Here is a 6,497-nt window from a genome sequence, read left to right on the forward strand (position 1 = left end):
TTATATTCATCCGATTACTCTTAAATCCCAATATTCCAATACACAAAGTCTCCTTTCTCTCCAGCCAACTGGTCAACTCTTTGCACCTAACTCACCACCCCATCTTGTTCATGTTGTCGCCATTCTACATGCCGGGAACGTTCACTCCTCTTCAGTGTATAATTTTTTTTCCCGTCGGATCCTAATTCAAGTCCCACTACTTTCATGAAGCCCTCCTCAGCTGCTTTAACCTGTGAGACTCCTGGAATCCTTCTAACAGCTCTCATCCCTGAATGCCCGGATGACTTTTTCTGATTATAAACATGTTGCAGGATGAGTAAGGAAAACTTGAAAGAGAAGGAAATATATCATCTTAGTTCTTCTTTGCAGAGAATATTATACTTAGCATCTTGTGAATTTTTTATATGGACTTAAAAAAGAACTGATGTAATAATGCATATAAAATTTTTTATCATTTCTTCTACTTAATGTTATGTAATTACTATTTCTCCAAGTTATTAAAAACTTTCGGTTATTATTTGTAACATTTGCCTGATTTTCCATTTGAAGTGTGTACCATAATTTACTCAATAATTCCCCTGTCATGAAAAATGTAGTTTGAATTTAGTTTTTTCCTATTATAAATAACCCTGAGATAAGCATAAAGCTTTCTCCATGTTATAAATTATTTACTTAATTAAAAATCTTAGAATCGGAATTACTATATCAAATGATGTAAACATGTTGATATATATTGCAAAATTGTTGTACAAAAGGTTAATATTAATTTTCATTCTTGAGTAGAGAGTTATTTCACCATATCCTCATTAGCACTAAGTCTTCTTTAATAAAAACAAAACAAAAAACTTTGCTAACTTGTGTCATCTGTTTGTCATTTGGCATATGCAGCAATGATCTTCTTCCCCAAATACATTAGTCACCACACTCCCAAATCAGAGTCAGGTTATAATTTAGATTGTACTATTGATTTGAATATCCACTTAGAGCTCTCGAACCTCCCACCTCACGTGTTGAAAAGTGACTGTGCCCTCTACAAAGTAGGCTGCGGTGACAATGAGGATTGACAGCTCCTTCTCCTCTAGAATGGTCCTCTTCTGTTGGGATGCAGCCTCAGGGGTCCCTGTGTTCCTTCTGCCTTTCTTCGTATTGGCCCCTTCTTCTTTGGGCAACTTGTAATGTTCCAGGAGCTTTGGTGGCTTTAAGCAACAGCTTCTTGCTGTTTCCTCAGTTGGCAGTGTGGAGTTACACATTTTCCCCCCAGCATTTGTCAGTGTTGAACATATTTTTCTCATAACTGCTCCCCTCTACTGCGATGTGAGATCCTATCAATATCGTTCTAGTGGATCTGCCTTTCCTTCATTTCCTGTGTGGATTCTGCCGACGCCAACATGTGGGTTCTCCAATTGACTTCCTGGCCTCTCATTCTACGGTCTTCCTGGGCAACTCCACCTGCCTCCAAGGCAGACCTATCTCGGTGTAACAACTAGGATTTTAAAATTATATTTTATATTACATTACATAATTATATTGGATACTTTTGTTACATATTTTTATTTAATTAATTTATTCAGTTATTTAACTTATTTAATTTTATTACATAATTCATTACATAGTAACTATGACAATTTTCAAAATTACATTAAATGTATCTTGGTGCAAAATCTGTAACTGAAATCTGCCCCTGCTCCTGAGCTTCAGCCTAATATTCCAACACCTACTAAGTATTTCCATCCGGCTGTCTTCTGAGGTTGTAACGAAAAGTTCTCTGGGAAGGAAATTGGAGGAAAGAGACTTTATTCCAGCAAACAGCTGACAAACGAGGGAGATGCAGCCTCTGGTGTAAACAAAGATGTGTTCCAGAGAACAAAGGGAGGGTTTGGTGTTTTTTAAAATTTTATTTTATTTTTATTTTTTATTTGAGGGAGGGAGTCTTGCTGTCACCCAAGCTAGAGTGCAGTGGCATGATCTCGTCTTACTGCAACCTCCACCTCCTGGGTTCAAGTGATTCTCCTGCCTCAGTTTCCCAAGTAGCTGAGGCTAGGTTTTATAGCAAACGTTTCTGCCCAATCAGGTTCAATTATGCAAATGAAAATTTGAACTGATTGGTCAACACACCTGAGCCCTGATTGGTTGATACAGCTGAACTCTGATTGGTTGGTTCAGATGAAAGCTTGCCTTTGTTGGTTTAGGTGAGCTCTAATTGGTTGATTCAGGTAAGCTCTGATTGGTTGGTTCAAGTGAGCTCTGAAAGTTCCAAAGTTAAACAGAGGTGTGTGTTTTGGGCAACTCAGGTGCTTGTGTGACCTCCAGTCAACAAACGCCTACTTGGCTGTATTTAAAATTTGTGCCTGGTTAGCTGCATGGGGTCCATCTTGAAGGATTGGCTGTCAGGTTCACATCTGTGTATACGACCTTCAAGGTCAGCATGTCCATACAGTGATTGTTCCTCTGGCCTCACAACCCTTTCTCCTTCTCCTGTAGCCCGATGATACCATCTTCCCATTAGTTCTGTGATATGGTTTGGCTGTGTCCCCACCCAAATCTCATCTTGAATTCCCACGTCTGTGGGAGGGACCTGGTGGGAGGTAATTGAACCATGGGGGTGGGTCTTTCCTGTGCTGTTCTCCTGATAGTGAATAAGTCTCATGAGATCTGATGGTTTTATAAGTGGGACTCTCCCTGCACAAGCTCTTTCTCTTTGCCTGCCTCCATTCACAGATGTGGCTTGCTCCTCTCTGCCTTCCGCCATGATTGTGAGGCCTCCCCAGCCAGGTGAAACTGTAAGTCCAATTAAACCTCTTTCTGTTGTAAATTGCCCAGTCTCCAGTATGTTTGTTTTATCAGCAGCATGAAAACGGACTAATACACTCTGTAAACTAGAAAAGTAGGGGTCCTGCAGTCCTCATTGTTGGTACCCTGGACTGCCAAAGTAAAGCTTTGCTGGTCTTCCTGTCTCCAGACCCGCCCTATACCCTTGAGTCGCAGTGACCTTCTTCAATTTGCTTAGAGGCCTTTAATAGCTGGTCATCATCAGGATTAAGTTAGAAATCCTGAGTTTAGTACACAAAACCGCACAGCACCTGGTCTCTGCTACCTCTCCAGCTTTTCTGGTATAATATTCTAATTGTCTCTTACAAGGACCTGGGCTGCATGAATTCTGGCTGCTTCTTAATTGAGCTAGGTCAGAATCCTTTCTCGTTTTCTGTAACAGATTCCTATGGGCAGTGTCATGCTTTGCAGTTTGTGAATTTTCAGAAAGCCTAACGGGTGAGGCACCAACCCTAGAGCCCTGTGGTCACATCTCACATGGCCTGTCTGGGGAAAGACAGCAATTTTGTGTTCTAACTCCTTCTGACGGTCATTCGCTGTGTGATCTGGCGAGAAACACCTGAGTTTTTGGGCTTCGGTTTGCTCATCGGTGGAATGAGCTAGTCAAAGGGAACCTGGAAATGATTGCTAAAGTCTCCTTAGATGACCTCATTTGTGTCTGTTTTTGGTCAAAACCCTGAGCTGATGTAATATCAGAGCCAGGCATTAGAGGGCAGCATTAACTAAAATTTGCTGGGAAGTCCACATATGCTGGACCTTATCTTGGAAGTTGGTTTTGTTTTGTTGCAGCAAATATTGATGATAAAATACAAAGTGAGCATACAGAGGTATATACATTATGCGATCTTATGTGGATCATGTTAAGCATTTGGTTCTTTTCCTAAAAGTAATGGGAATACTTCCGATTTTCATGAAGATTCACAAAATAAGAGGTACTAAAGATTCACATGAAGATTCACAAAGTGAGAGATACTGCTAAGACAAATCTAATCACTTCTGTTCACCTTTCCAATTATTATAGGAGAATTTTTTTAAAATACTGAGGCAGAATATTCATAGAATCAGTCAGTCACAAAGTAAGAGAAACTGATTAGTCTTAGGCAATTGGCATGAACATTGTAAAAATATATAATAGTTTCTCCTGAAATTGATCAAATAATTCTGAGTCTTTGAAAAATTACAGTGAGTTAATATTAATCTTTATAAATTGGTATGTTTTTGTAATCTGAATATTTCTGTGCATGTGAGGGTGAGATGCTAATATTTAATGCTGCACAGTTCTCTTCTACAATATGCCAGGCTATGTAGTTTAAACGTTTGAGTTGAAAAAAGACATTAATAACCAGTGGGGCCCTTTGTGGCCATCACTGAAGTGGGAGTGGCCGAAATGAAGTTCAATCTCTTTGTGACTTCTGACTGAAGCAGTAACTGCAAAAGGCATTTCAATGCGCCTTCCTACATTCACAGAACTGTTATGTCCTCCCCTCTTTCCAAAGAGCTGAGACAGAAGTACAGCATTTGATCCATGCCCATCTGAAAGGATGATGAAGTTCAGGTTGAGTGAGGGCACCATAAAGGTCAGCAAATTGGCAAAGTAGTCCAGATTTACAGAGAGAAACATGTCATCTACATTGAATGCAGCAGGAAAAGGCTAACGACACAACTGTCTGTGTAGACTTTCCCCCCAGCAAGGGGGTTATCAGTAGACTAAAACTGGACAAAGACCGCAAAAAGATCCTTGCACGGAAAGCCAAATCTCACCAAGTAGGAAAGGAAAAGGGCAAATACAAGGAGAAAACAATTGAGAAGATGCAGGAATAAAGTAATCTTATATACAAGCTTTCATTAAAAGTTGAAAAAAAAAACTGGTGGGGATAATGTAACACAGATGTAGTATAGGAAGAGGTTAAAAGTGTCTGCATGCATACGTGTGTGTGTGTGTGTGCTTGTACGTGTTCATGTGTGTATGCATGGGTGCATGAATGTGTTCTTCTGGTATGTGTGCATGCCTGTGTGTGCATGTATGTAGGCTTGTACTGGTTCTCCTTTACTTTTTTGTTTTAATCAGAGGAAAGTGAGCAATAGGTGAAAAGAGAGAGGGTCTATTTTGATTTAAAAGTAGTGTGGTGGCTGGGAGGGTTAGAATTGCCCCTGGGGAAGGTAATGTTCTTGATTGTAAATCCTACGGCAGGTAAATAAGCCCTTCCATAATCAGAAAAAGCAGCTCGCCGTTCTCTAAGGAAGGGAAGGGTCTCCCAGGCAGCACCTGCTCTTGAATTGTGCAAATGTGAAGGAAAAGATTTAAAAAAAATTAGAGTGATCATGGCTGTCTCAGTCTGTTTATGCTTCTTTAACAAAAATGCCATGCACTGGGTGACTTATAAACAGCAGAAATTTATTTCTCAATATTCTGGAGGCTGGGAAGTCCAAGATCAAGGCTAAGGCAGGTTTGGTGTCAGGTTAGGGTCTGTTTCCTGGTTCTCGCTCTGTCCTCACATGGCAGAAGGGGCAAACAAGCTCCTTTGGGCCTCTTTTCTAAGGGCACTAATCCCATTCATGAGGGCCCCATCCTCATGACCTCATCAACTCCAAAGCCCCACTTCTTAATACCATCACCTTGAGGGTAGGATTCAACATATGAATTTTGGAGGGACACAAACATTCAAAACATAGCAATGGCCAAACACACATTGCTAGGGAAGCTAAACAAGCTCATGCTTTCATACTTGAAGCCAAAAATGGCTTTAACATATTTTATAAAAACCAGCACAGTTGAGAGAAAATGGAGATTTAAAATTTCACATAAAGTAAATGGTGATACATCAAAGCCTAATCTGCCATCCGTTTTCCTTTCATCTTCAATATTTTCATCAATATTTGGTTTTAAGACAATATTCATCAATATTATTTTATTTGAGTCAATAATATAATTTATTTGGTTCAAAACCAATATTATTTTACAATATTGTCACAATATGACCACAAATTCAATTCTATACAGGAGGCCCTGAATATACGTCAAAGAAAATAATTGGTTTTAAAACAGTAATTTGGTTTTAAAAAGGGCAGGGGAAAGGAAATTAGAAGATAAACTAGATGACATGATTGTAAAGCAGACTTCGAGTTCAAAAAATGTACTTATCCTTTGGTTCAGGTTAGAAATCCAGTCAATGTTGACTGAAATGAATAGAAGTTGTTCCAGGTCCTAAGCTGGGGAGAAGTTGCTGAACCGTGGTCAGTGATCCTTAGAGAATCATGAGTAGAATAAGACTGGTGGACAAATGTACATTCATTGTTTGTTGAAATATCAGTTTAATAAAGTGAATTCTGCACACTACAGTTCTAGAAAATTGACATCAACATTGGACAATACTTTTAATTTGTATGTGTGTGTTTGTGTGTGTGTGTGAGACAGGGTCTTGCTCTGTTTTTCAGGTTGGAGTGCAGTAGCACGATCTCAACTCACTGCAGTCTTGACCTCAAGGGCTCAGGGCTCCTAGCTGCTCAGAAGGCTGAGGCAGGAGAATCACTTGAACCTGGGAGGCAGAGGTTTCAGTAAGCTGAGATTGCACCACTGCATTCCAGCCTAGGCAACAGAGCGAGACTCCATCTCAAAGAAAAAAAAAAAAAAGAAAATAGGGCAGCTAGGCGTGGTGGTATACTCCTAT

The 6,497-nt window shown here is 39.8% G+C and overlaps 1 pseudogene; it reads left to right on the top strand.

Annotated features, from left to right (window-relative positions):
- Positions 1-2,611: 2,611 nt before the first annotated feature.
- LOC110744067 lies at positions 2,612-6,288 on the top strand (annotated as a pseudogene).
- The last annotated feature ends 209 nt before the right edge of the window (positions 6,289-6,497 follow it).

The sequence above is a fragment of the Papio anubis genome, chromosome 11, assembly GCF_008728515.1.
Source record: "Papio anubis isolate 15944 chromosome 11, Panubis1.0, whole genome shotgun sequence".
NCBI classification, from domain to species: domain Eukaryota; kingdom Metazoa; phylum Chordata; class Mammalia; order Primates; family Cercopithecidae; genus Papio; species Papio anubis.